The following is a 13653-nucleotide window of genomic DNA, read 5'->3' on the forward strand; positions in this document are numbered from 1 at the left end:
CAAATGATTCAAATTTTGTATTCTTTATGGCCGAGTAATATTTTATTGTGTATATATACCATATTTCCTTTACTCATTCATCAGTTGATGGGCGTACAGGCTGCTTCCAAGATTTAGCTATTATGATGTGTTGCTAGTATGCATTTGTTTTAACTATTTTGGATCCAGGAGCAGGAGGAGATAGTTGTGCAGCAAAGTGGGCAGGGTGGTAGTCCTTTCTGTGCAGCATGAGGTGGTTATAGCCTCTTTTTGGTATTAAATGTGTCTCTTGTGGGCAGCATAACAATGAGTTTTGGTTATTTATCCACTCTGCCAATCTATGTCTTTTGACTGGAAAACTGAAACCATTTGCATTGAGAGTTATTTACTGAAAGATACTGGCTTATTCCTGTCATTGCATTATGTTTCTGTTACTAATTCCTTTCATTTTCCCTCCTAGCTAACTTCTCACCCTGCTTTGTATATTCTTTCCACTAGATTTTTTTGGTGGTTTTGGCTTCATTATTTCTGTCTGGGATATCCTTGAGAATTTTTAAAGGATAGATTTGATGTCATGAATTTCTTAGACTTTTCTTTGTCAGGTAAAAACTTAGTTCTCCATTAATTTTGAAAGATATTTCTATAGGATATATTCATATGAGTTGAAAGGTTTTTTTCCTTTTAGATCTTCACTCATAATTCTCCTGGCATTTAAAGTTTATGATGAGAAGTCTGCAGTAATGCTAATGGTTTACATTAATGAATTTTGTTGTTTTCTGTAATGGCTTTTAAGATTCTGTTCTTGTGTTGGACTTCTATGATTTATATAATGCTAAGTCCTAAGAAGTCCCTTTTTCATCTTGACTATGTGAGATTATGCCTTGCTTACCTGTATGTTTAATTCTTTGCCTGTTCTTGGGAAGTTTCTGCTGTGATTTCTGTAAACAAATTGTTTAAGCCATTTTTGGCATTTTTTATTTTTGTCTAACTTCAGTTATTCTTAGGTTAGCTTCATATCACTTATCAGCTGTTGGATCAATTTGCCAGGATCCCTTGTTTTCTAGTTTTTTCTTGAGTATGTGGTCACTGACTTCAGCCCTGTTTTCTAGTTCTAATACATCTTCCTCACATTGGGCACATCTGCTGCCCAAACTACCAGTAGAATTTTTTATCTCTCAAAATTTCTGTCTAGTACCTTTTTATGGATTATAGTTCTTTAACTTTCTATATAATGTATTTCTGCGTGCTCTCTGGCCATGCACCATGGTCTGTCTGTCTTTCTGTGGTCTTTCCTTGGTTTTTCCTTGGTCACTTTCCCCAGAGCGGTATTTTTAGAACCTGCGAACGTGGTCCAGTCCCAGGATAACTGCACTCAGTATTTCCCAGCAGAGGATTGTGGGGGACCCAGTGCAGGCACCTGCCTGTGGATGGTAGATAGTGTACAGGATGACTCCTGGGCATGACACTTCTGGTGTGTAAGGAAGGAATGGAAAAGTACTTATTTCTAAGTCAGTCTGGCCTTTTCTCTTCCCAGGTTCCCATCTCTGAGACAGGCCAGAGTCCAGGTAAGTTGTTGCCATAAAGTTCCTTCTGTATTATCGCTCTCTTTTCTTACCCTTTTCCTAGTTGCCACTGATGTGCAGTCTCCTTAGAAGCTGTTAAGGATGTTTGCACGTGGCTGATGTGGCTCTTTTTGGGGTTGGAGGGAAAACTTTTGTATACAGAAGCTCATCCCCAGATAGCCAAAAGAAAATAAAGATTTATTTATTTATTTTTACAAAATGGTAAGAGAATTTTTGGTTGCTGTAAGGTTGAAAAATCATTGGCACCAAAAAGGAAAATGTGTAAGTTTATGTGTTGTTGTCTGAGACCAAGGAATAGGAATTGAGGTAATAGAGGTGTGCTACATGTGAAGGTAGTGGGCTTACAACTCCCCACCCCATGTAGCCATGTATATTATGTATTTATATATATATATATATATATATATATATATATATATATATATGTATATGTGTATATCTCCTTATTAGACCTTTGAAAGGTTTTTTTTTTGTTATTCCCAGGATCAGAATTGTTAGATCGCAAAGTATAAAATCCTTTTTAATTCCTCCATATGCTACCAGATTTCTCTCCCAAATTATTGTACTGTTTTATATTCCCATCAACAGAACATAAAAATTTCCCTTTCACCACACTCAGATTACAATTTTTTGTTATTCTGATGAATATATGTGCCAGCATAAAGAGATGTGAAGAGTGTGTGTCATTGTGAGTTCTCCTAAGTGTTGTAATTTGGAGCCATTGGTTCTCTTGGAGGAGCTTGGAGGAGCTTGTAACGTTGAGATAGAAAGTACTTTTTTAATTAAAAAATATTGATTTAACTACATCTAAATTAAGGATTATTTTTTAATGAAAGTTACCATAGGCAAAGGAAGGTATTTTTAATTCTATCTGAAAATATTAAGCATTTTATTATATATACCCACATATGCATATATGTAGATATATGTGTATATGTCCTATTTTTTCAAAGGAAGCCAAAAATGTAATTTTTGTATGAACACTCCAAATTTTATATCATTTACAAACTGTAAAGGTTCAGTCATTATGTAAGTTCTGATTAGCCTTATAAGCCATTTGATGTATCGAACAGATGTAGACTTGCAGTTACTAAATTCTACCTGCATACATGGAGCTTCTAGTTAGTCATAAAGCTGTATTCTTAAATATGGACAACTATGAATCATGAGACATTTAGGGAGTGCATGCAGCATGACTAATGTAGACATACTGAAAAATCCATGTTTTGGGAAACAGATAGTTCTGGTAACAGAAGACAAGTTCAGTTATATCACATGTTAATCTCTTTTTCCAGGTATAAAAACTATTTCTAAGTCTCTAGACTGAATTTTTGGTCAGAAATTAGAGTCTTTATTGGCCGAGCCTATTTAAGCGAAATTAGATATTTATTCTAGAATGTAATTCACATTGCAGAATATTACTGGGTTCATGGATTGGTCACTTTTGACTCCATACTATCTGCAAGCTTAAATGCCATCACACCACTGTACAGTGTTCAGGTGAATGACAGAACGATGACAAATTGAATTCTTGTGAGAAACACCACTGTGTCAGTGCTATGCATTGTTCTTTTGGCGACACGCCAGGCTCTATAGGCCTAAGACAGGATTTGATGACAGGACACATTTTTTTTTGCTTTTGCATTATATTAGTATATTTTTAGAATTATGTAAAAAAGAAAATGTCAATTCTTTCATATTGTCTTCTATTTTTCTAGAATAATAAGACAGAATAAGGCCAAGAACAAATATTTTATTATAATATGCTATATGCTTTTAAGGAATAATTAGAATGAGTTATGGGCTTCCTGAGTTTGAAATAGAATCTAATCTCAGGGAGTTCAAGATTTGTGAAACCTGAGTTTTTAATGGAGAAGTTTCAATGGAAGAATTTGGCTAGAAATTGTGGTCATTTGCTTTTTAAATAAAATTTGTTTCCTAATGACTCTTTGAGCAACTTGGGCCCATAATTTTCCACTCAAAACATTAGAGATTTTTAAAAATTTTTTACCTAAAATACTTTGAGCATGACCAAATGCATGACCTAGGGTAGGGTAGGGTAGGGTAGGGTAGGGTGATATAGAGGTTAATTTGTTGTAGGCTTTGCCTTCATACTTTTCACATGCTTGTACTCACTATAACTAAAACCATTGATCATTGCAGATGGGTTCAGAAAGTATATTCTTATAATGCAGTTAAAAATTTTAAGCTCTGAAATTGTACTGCCTTGTGTTCAAATCAACTCTATAATTTAGTAGTTGTGTAATGTTATGTAAATTACTGATCATTTCTATTTTTTATCTATGTAGTTGTAAAAATACAAAGAGTTAGGGGCTGGGTATTTAGCTCAGTGGCATAAGCACCTGCCTTGCAAGCAGGCAGTCGTGAGTTCAATCCCTGGTACCGATAAAAAGGAAAAAGACAAAAAAAAAAAATACAAAGAGTTTTGTGATATATATAAGTTGTTGTGAAGATATAATGCAGTAGTTCTTGTGAAGAGCAGAGGAGTGTCATATTTTTGGATACTTGAGAACTTCATTGTAATCAGTCTTTGAAAAAAATTTTTATTATTACTGTTCGATATGAAGCAAACCACACTTTAAAGAATGAATAACTTAAGAATTCACAAAGCTGAGACTGAACTTTTATTTATTATTCACATTGCAAACAGATGTATAGAAGTTTCTGAGGTAGTACATTGTCATATGTTATGTGTCATTTTGACATTGTGGCCCAGTTTTGAGTCTGTCAAATGTAATCTCCATAATCTTTGGTACCTCTTATGAATGACTGGAGTTTTAAAAGCCCCAGAAAGTGATTAAAGAGGATTAAAAACTGGTGGTCAGCTTAACACCAGATGAATTAAATCAGCATGGTGCTTGTCGATGTCCGCTCCCGGCCGGCAGGAAGGACACACGACATAGTCTGGTAGTGGACAACCTTTTCTTTTTATTTTTCTTCTCCGTACAGCCTGCCCTGGGTTCTCCCAGCTGAAGCCTCCTTTGGTCCGCTCCCCGCGGCTCCTTTTGTGCTTCAGTCTGCCCCGAAGCCTCTATCGGTCCGCTCTCCGCGGCTCCTTTTGGGCTTCTACTTCCGGGCTTCTACCTGGCTTCCTCTTCCCCCCCAGGGGTGGCACCAGTATATATACGGATACAGTGTCCAATCATGTTAAAGTAAGCAAGGCAAGCTGATTGGCTAACATCATCAGTTGCCAGGCAGACTATATTGTTGAGCGGGTTGCTTACGCGGTAAGCAGGAAACTAACATATTCGATGGGAGGGGTAATCTACCTCAGGCTTCACTCTTTACTACAGGCCTCACGTCCGCCAAGTGAGGCGACCGGGCTCGGGGCTGCGGCTCCCAACATCTCCCCCTTTTTTATTTTTTATGAATGTGCGCATCGTAGCCCTTCCTGGACTGGGTGCAGAGGCTTATGCCCTATGCGTAGGCCCACCGTAGGTCCTTGGCTTAGACCCTGGTCGGCCGTCCCATGGTCTGTCAAGGCCCTGAGGCCCTCGTCCTTTTTTTTAGGGCCAGGCACAAACTGGACGGAACCTGGATGTACACAAGCTTGCACTCATTCTCTCTCCGTAAAGAAATCCCCTCGGAGAGAAATTTAGACCTGGGCAGCATCTAACAGTCCAGCGGCTTACGTGCAGGATGGGGTAGGGCCTGGCTTAGGTTGAGTCATGCTGGGGAGGCATGCTCTTACCCGTCATTGACTCATCTACCCTGCTGTGTATTGTCACCTTATGGAGGAGAATGAAGGATGCCCGCCATATCTAGACTCGGTCGTGGGCCAATCGAGCAAGCCATGCATATGCCTGAGGATCTTTTTGTCCATTTCGGGCTACCGCTATTTCTATTCATCTTGTTGGTTGGTCTGTGATGGATCTCCGGTAGGGCAGGTCTGATCTTCAGTCGAGGGCTTTGTTGCCCGTGTCAGTCTCTCCGGTATCCACAGTGGTTCTCGTCCCGATTCCTGTGGGAAAACACAAACCGCGCCTCGGTTCCAGCTGACCACTGGATCCGGGCCCATCCATTGTCCTGTCAGGACATCTTTCCACTTCACCCACCCTTTATGGTTGGGGGAAGGGTTGCAGTGCTCCACAGCTGGGGAGCGATTATCATTATTTAAATTTAAAAAATTGTGTGTGAATAGTGCCATGGATAATCGTGCCTTTGGGGCCAGGCCTTGGCCTACTCCCCCTTTTTGTTTTTGTAAAATTTCTTTGAGGCTTCTATGAGCCCTCTCAATGATTCCTTGACCTTGGGGATTGTATGGGATACCATGTTTTAATTGAACCTCCATCATTTTGCAGAACTCATTGAAAGCTTTGCCTATATAGGCTGGTCCATTATCAGTTTTTAATATTTTTGGTTTGCCCCATGCGGCCCAAGCTGCCAGGCAATGATTGATCACATTAGACACTTTTTCACCTGTTTCTGCTGTTGCAAATATGACGCGAGAACAGGTGTCTGTGGAAACATGAACATATTTAAGAGTCCCAAACTCCTGTATATGTGTGATGTCCATCTGCCAAACATCACCAGGGATCAAACCTCGAGGGTTTACTCCCCCTTTTTGTTTTTTATTTTTTATTTTTATCTTTTTCGTTTTTTTTTTTTTTTTTTTTTTTTTTTTTTTTTTTTTTTTTTTTTTTTTTTTTTTATTGGTACCAGGGATCGAACTAACAACTGCCTGCTTGTAAGGCAGGCGCTTATGCCGCTGAGCTAAATCCCCAGCCCCCTTTTTCCTCGACCGGCGTTTTTCTCAGCCTGCTCGGCAGAGTAGCCGCCCATGAAAATACCGTCTGCCCAGCGGCGCGACGTCATAAGACTGCGGTCGCGACAGAGTGAAACGGGGCGTCACTTCCTGTGCCGGCTGAGGGAAGGGAGGGTTTCCTGTGGCGGCCTCTCGGCGGGGAGCCGCTTTTAGAAAAGAGCTCCAGGGCGGAGCGGATGGCTCTCTATCTCCTCCCCGCCAGAGAGCGCCGGGGAACCGAGTCTGACCATCAGCGCGCCGACCCTCTCCCACAAGCATTCTCTTGTTCCACCCCCGGTCTCCCCGATTGGCGTTTCTCTCAGCCTGCTCTGCAGAGGACTCTGCATACCAGGCTCGCCAATCCAGGTAACCACCCGAGGGCAGACACGCCCCCGCCAGCTGAATCCAGTCCGCGGGGGTGAGGGGCCCAGAAGACAGATTCTCCAGCATGGCAATGGTGTAAGGCGCAGTCGGCCCAAAGGTTGTAACTGCATTTTTAAGTTCTCTAATCTGCTTTATCTCAAAAGGCTCCCATACATTGCGTCCCTGGCCCATAGCTACTTGTACAGGAAATATCTCGTAGGGGTCACTATCCATCCCAGGTGGTGGATGTACCTCATGAAACAAGCGTCTCCCCTGCCAAAGCCGCCTGTGAAAATACCGACCCGCCGGCGGCGGAGCATAAGACAGCGGCCGTGATTGGGCGGAAAATGGGGGCCCGTGCATCACTTCCTGTTCTGACGAAAGGGGGGGGGGCTCCCAGGCGGCCGCCTCGTGGCGAGGAATCGCCTCCGGAAACGGCCCCCGAGGTGGGGCGGAAGGCTTTGCCTCCCTCTCGCGTCGGGGCGCACTCAGGAGCTCTCTACTCTTCCGCAGACCCGACTCCTTATGGAGCGACTTAGGCTCCTGACAGCTAGTCTCTTTGGCCTCCCTGCCATTCAACTTTCCCTCGTCCTCGGAGTCAGACGACTCTGAGGCTAGAGCCCCGTCCTCCTCCTTAGCATCCTTGTTCCCCTTGACGGACCCCTCTCGGGAGCTCCCTGACTGGGCCTGCTCAGATACCCTGCGTACTTTTGTAAGCTCTTGAGAGCTTTCTCCACAACCACCCTCGCTCTTAGTGCCGCTACCTAGCATGTTTCCCATTTTTTAATATGTTACTCACCGCGTGAGGCCCAAGGAATCCGCCACTTACGCGTGAGCCTGAGGGGAGTCTAAAAGCCCTGTAGGTGCGCGCCACCCAGAGCCCAGGCTTATCCCCAACTCACCTGTCTCGCAGCTCTGTACTGGAGCGTTGTCCACTGTCACGTCTCGGGGGTGATCAGTCCCCGGGCGGGCCTCCAAATGTCGATGTCCGCTCCCGGCCGGCAGGAAGGACACACGACATAGTCTGGTAGTGGACAACCTTTTCTTTTTATTCTTCTTCTCCGTACAGCCTGCCCTGGGTTCTCCCAGCTGAAGCCTCCTTTGGTCCGCTCCCCGCGGCTCCTTTTGTGCTTCAGTCTGCCCCGAAGCCTCTATCGGTCCGCTCTCCGCGGCTCCTTTTGGGCTTCTACTTCCGGGCTTCTACCTGGCTTCCTCTTCCCCCCCAGGGGTGGCACCAGTATATATACGGATACAGTGTCCAATCATGTTAAAGTAAGCAAGGCAAGCTGATTGGCTAACATCATCAGTTGCCAGGCAGACTATATTGTTGAGCGGGTTGCTTACGCGGTAAGCAGGAAACTAACATATTCGATGGGAGGGGTAATCTACCTCAGGCTTCACTCTTTACTACAGGCCTCACGTCCGCCAAGTGAGGCGACCGGGCTCGGGGCTGCGGCTCCCAACAGGTGCTGAGTATAAATGGCCCACCTGAGGAAAGCTGCCAGCATAAAGAGATGTGAAGAGTGTGTGTCATTGTGAGTTCTCCTAAGTGTTGTAATTTGGAGCCATTGGTTCTCTTGGAGGAGCTTGTCATGCTGAATTCCCTGATACGAATTCAGCCATTATCATTGGAGAAGCTCAGGACCTTGTTGCTGAGAATGACTGTGGTTTACTTTGGGGACATTTTGGTTCTTACTTTGATCATCACTTCCTTGCTTTGGAGAATATAATGTGTGCTGTTTAATCTCTAGGAGGTTTGTTATTCTGGCTTCCTGATATGTACTTGGCTATTCTCTTTGTTAGAGGAGTTTGGGACCTCATTGTCGCAGAGGATGGCTGTGGTACTTTTTAGGGGAGCTCCGTTCCTTATTTTGAATGTTACTTCTTGGCTCCAGTAAAGAACCCTCAAGCTACTGGCACAGATCCTTCACCCTGCTGGCATAGACTTTCTAGTTTCCACTAATGACCTTTGGGCCTTACCAGCACAGATCCATAAAAAGACTTGCATGAGTCATTGTCATAGGCTCTAGGTCTTCACCTGGACTCATGCAGGACATTGCTATGTGATCTAGCGCTCAGCTGGATTTTCTAGGTCTTTAGTGTTGTGGACAGATTTCCTGCACTTTGTTGTATTTAATTCTGGGTGATAATCATAAAATAATATTATAAATTCTGTGTCCTGTGTGAATTGTTCCCCTTGCAACCCCTGACTACGGCATCACTATATCAGAGAACATTCTGAGATACTTGAAGACCATACTCTCTTTGAATCTTCCATTCACCCCACAGGCATGGTCTTGCATGGTGAAGCCCTTGGTGTAATTTAAAGAAAACTTTGCACCAAACTTTTTTCTTGAGCGAGTCAGTATGCAAAAACCCCAGAAAGACATAACTTGGCTTTTAGAAATTAATACCCTAGTGTAGTTTGATTTAATCAGCTTACTTTCCTAATGCAAAGTTGAGACCAACTGAAGGAGCAAAAGGAATTATGCTGAATTAAATTGCTGGAGAAGAACACAGTGAAGAAACAATGGCATCATTCAATGCCAAAGTAAAAATTAAGGTCTTGTAAATTTTGTGGTGATATTTACCACTTTGTCGTGTTTTAAGACTTATAAATGATGTTTTGTTTTTGTTTGTTACCATGAACTAGAAGTACAGTTGCTTTTCAATGCACTTGACTAAACAAATTAATAAAATAAAAAGTAATGGATCCATAATTGTTTAGAATAAAGGTGAACATAGTGAGATCAAAAGAGGCACAAATATGCTATGAAAACTGGCTTTTCACATGCTGAAGACAAAAACTAGACCCATATATTTTTATTTATTTATTTAGTCTTTTTTTGAGACAGGGTCTTACTATGCAACTCAGACTGGCCTTGAGCTCACTGTGACCCAGGCTGATCTTGAATTTACAACAATCCTCCAGCCTCAGCCTCCCAAGTGCTGGGATTACATGAGTGTACCACCATGCCTTGTTTAGACCCATATTGTTCACCAGGCACTAAACTAAAATTGAAGTGGATCAAAGATCTAAATGTTAAAACAGAAACTTTAAATCTGTTGAGAGAATGGATAGAATTCTTGAAGATGTGGGTGTAGACAAAGACTTTATGAGCAAAACCTCAATCACACACGAAATACCACAAAGAACCAACAATTGGAATCTCATTAAAAAGTTTTTGTGCAGCAAAGGAAATCATCAACAGAGTAAGGAGACAGCCTGCAGAGTAGAAAAAAATTTTTGTTAGCTGTAAAAAACTGATATCTAGAGCTAGTATCTAGAATATATAAAGAACTAAAAAAAAAAAAAAAAAACAAAAAACAAAAAAAAAACTCAACCTCCCAAATTTAAAGACTCAATCCAAAAAGGTCATCTGAAATGAATAGAAACTTCTCAGAAAAAGTTCAAAAGGTAAATAAATATGTGAAAAAATGTGCAGTGTCCCTGGTTATTCGAGAAAGGCAAAACTACTGAGATTCTATCTTACACCTGAAAGAATGTGTGTTAAGAAATCAATCAATAACAAATGCTGGCAGGGCTGTGAGGAAAAAGGAACTCTTCTGCAGTGTTGGTAGGAGTGTACAATGGTGCAAACATTGTGGAAATCAGTGTGGAAATTACTCAGAAAGTTAAACTATACGTTCTATTATGTTCTATTTGACCCAGCTACTTTTCCTTTCTTTGTATCTTCCCCCCCAAAATTAAAAGCATGGTATATGTGCCCATATTTATAGTAGCACAATTTGTAATAGTTAACTCTTAGAAATAGCCCAAATTCCCATCAACTGATGAATGAAGATGTTATTTTTTTTAATACAATAGAGCACTTTTCTGTCACAAAGAAGGATAAACTTGAGACATTTGTAAATAAGTGGATGCATCTTGAAATCATACTCTTAAATGAAATAAATAAGATGCACATGTTTAAATATTGCATTGTTTCTCTGGTATGAAGAATCCAAGAACCTGGGATATGACTCAGCAGCACAGTGCCTGCCTCGCAAGTAGAGGCCCCTGAGTTTGATTCCTGGTACCAAGAGAGAGAGAGAGAGAGAGAGAGAGAGAGAGGGAGAGGGAGAGGGAGAGGGAGAGGGAGAGGGAGAGGGAGAGGGAGAGGGAGAGGGAGAGAGGAGAGAGAGATAAGTAAAGATCAAAATAGATATTGGGAAGAAAACGTTCAATTGGAAAGGGGAGCAAAGGTCGGGAATGGGAGGAAAAAGAAAAAATACAGAAAAGTGGAAACAAAGTTTTTGTAAATTAAGAGGGGAAGAGGGATTGGAGAGAGAGAGGGAAAAGAATTGGAGGAAAAGAATCAAGATATATCATGGACAGGTTCAAATTCCCTATGATGGCGGCTGGGGATTTAGCTCAGTGGCATAAGCACCTGCCTTGCAAGCGCACAGTCGTGAGTTCGATCCCTGTTAACAATTAAAAAAAAATTCCCCATGATGCATGTGATCATTATATATACCTAAAATATATCAATAAAATTAAATAAACTATGAAAAAGAAAGTGGTGTCAATTGAGTAGTAAGTGGAGACTGAAAGGAAATTACGTTAACGGGTTGTTACATATAAGTTGAAGTATGAGAGAAGGCACAAAGTGGTCTAAATCCTTGCTGCTTACATAGTGTAGCTCTCAGGTCAGCAGCAGGCATCACCTCGAGTTTGTTAGTAAATGACTTGAATTCACATTAAAATTTGAGATTTGAACATCAAAGATACACAGATGGTGCGACAAGAAAATATTCAGTTGGGTGGCAGAATGAGGCAGCCTAATAGATGAAAATATATATATATATATATATATATATATATATATATATATATATATCTTCAAAATGCTGCCAGGATAAAGTTGATCTTGAAGTAACTTATAAAAACAGTTGATTGTGAATTATGTATTAGTCTCCTCTCTGGTTTTCAGAGCCTTAATGATGAGACAAAGCCTGGGAGTTCCTTAAGGAATAAAATTGGAGATTTCTACAAGATTCTAATAGTTTTAGGTACTACTTTGATTTTCAGCTTTTGATGCTTAATGTATACTTCCCTCTTTTTTAAGTTGAGGGAACTAAATATTACAGGGGTATATGCAGAAGTAATTTAAAGCTGGAGATCACTCCCATCAGCATGGTCGCTTTACATTTTTTCTTCTTAGCCGCATTCTCCACCCACTTGTTGATAAACCCATTTGCAAGTCCCATGGACCCTCAGCCATCCTTGGATGTGCTCCCCCTCCCCAGAATGTGTCCCTGACTATTTTTTCTTTCTTTTCACAGACCATATGTCTCTAGATTGTATCATCTGGTGTGGATTCCATTTTCACCAACGTACGGGTGACTCTCAAATTTATCTTCAGTCTTCTTTGGTCTCCAAAGCCTCAAATCTACTGCTCAGTTTACATGTATTACTGGATATTGCTGTGGACTGTTTGTTCCCATCTCACTCTACCCCTCTAACTCATACACTGGAATCCTAACCTCCAATGTGACAGTAGTAGGAAGAGGGGTCTCTAGGGGCTAATTAGAAGGTACAATTCATTTAATGACATAGTCCCTGGAACAGTACGTTGTTGTTAAATGACGAATATCTGTATTCCAGTAGTGTCTTTAACTGTCTGCCATCCTTACTCTAGCTCTATTTAATTTTTAATCTCAGTGTTACAGATGGAGTGACATTTCTAAAATGTCAACTTTTAGAACTAGGATATTTTCGAGGCTAAAACTAGACAATAATTCCTCATTTTGTATAGAATACAGCTTTAGATCTCATTGTAACTCTCTATATAACCATTGTCTTTTGCTTAAAATTTCCTGAGTAGGAAATCTGTTTTATGGTGCTATACTCATAACTGTTCATTTCCGGTCTTCCTACAGTTGAGGGCCAACCTCGGATCGTTAGTAACAGATTTCAATATTAGATCCTAAAGACCTAGCCTATTTACATTATTGTATGTATTTTTTCAGTACATTACAAAAATAAAATTAGGCCTATGTGCTATGGAGGCATTCAAGATCTAGGACATAGCAATGACTAATGGGTCCTGTGGGACTAGGGCCAAGCACACATTATTTGTAAATATCTGGTAAAATGACCAATGAAGTAAAAATCAAGAATAATGAGAACAAAGTTTCTCGTTGTCAGAAAAGTTATTGAACATCAAAAGGGTGAAAGTTATAATGGAGTCATGTTAGATTGAAATTGGAGGTGTCAGTTATGATGAACTTATTGATCTTATCTAACAGACATAAACTTGAAATTTATGATGTACATTTGTGGATGAATAAAAGGATGGATGGTATGTGTATATTCCATGTGCTGAGAGAGCCTAAAAATAACGTCATTCCATTAGCAAAGAGCAGACATAGTGTTCAGATCTTCACTAGTAAGTATTTTTTTCCAGTAAGAGAAACCAGGACTTCTTAGAAAAATGTTTAATAGTAAACATTAGGACAAGAAAAGTATAAGATAAACCCTAAAATGTCTTTGTTTGTCATAAAACAAGGAAATGAAAAAATTATAAGAAATTGTCAAGAAGACACAGTACCCACCTTGATGGATAGGATTACTTGATCATCAAAATAGGTGACAATAATATATTGATTAAAATTAATGTCAATGAATCCATAGTGAGATAAATAAAATAAATATGAGAGGAGCTCCTCTTTATAGTATAAAACCAGCTAATATAGGAGGTATTATTGAAAGCTATTCACCATTATCAAACATCAAAATAATTTAAGATTGATCAGTAGACTATAAAAATGGTAAGGATTTGATGAAGAATAGAATATGCATCTTTCTCAGAGGACCTTCCACATAAAACACTTATTAATTATAAAATCAAGTCTATATGTATTTACAGTGAGGGAACTTAGCCATCAATGCCTTAACCCAGTGATGAAAACACTACTATGAATGGTAAAAATCAACATTGTATTCTTGATATGATCCCC

The sequence above is a fragment of the Cavia porcellus genome, unplaced genomic scaffold (assembly GCF_034190915.1).
Source record: "Cavia porcellus strain 051 isolate PalLab524CR breed Dunkin Hartley unplaced genomic scaffold, mCavPor4.1 scaffold_9, whole genome shotgun sequence".
NCBI classification, from domain to species: domain Eukaryota; kingdom Metazoa; phylum Chordata; class Mammalia; order Rodentia; family Caviidae; genus Cavia; species Cavia porcellus.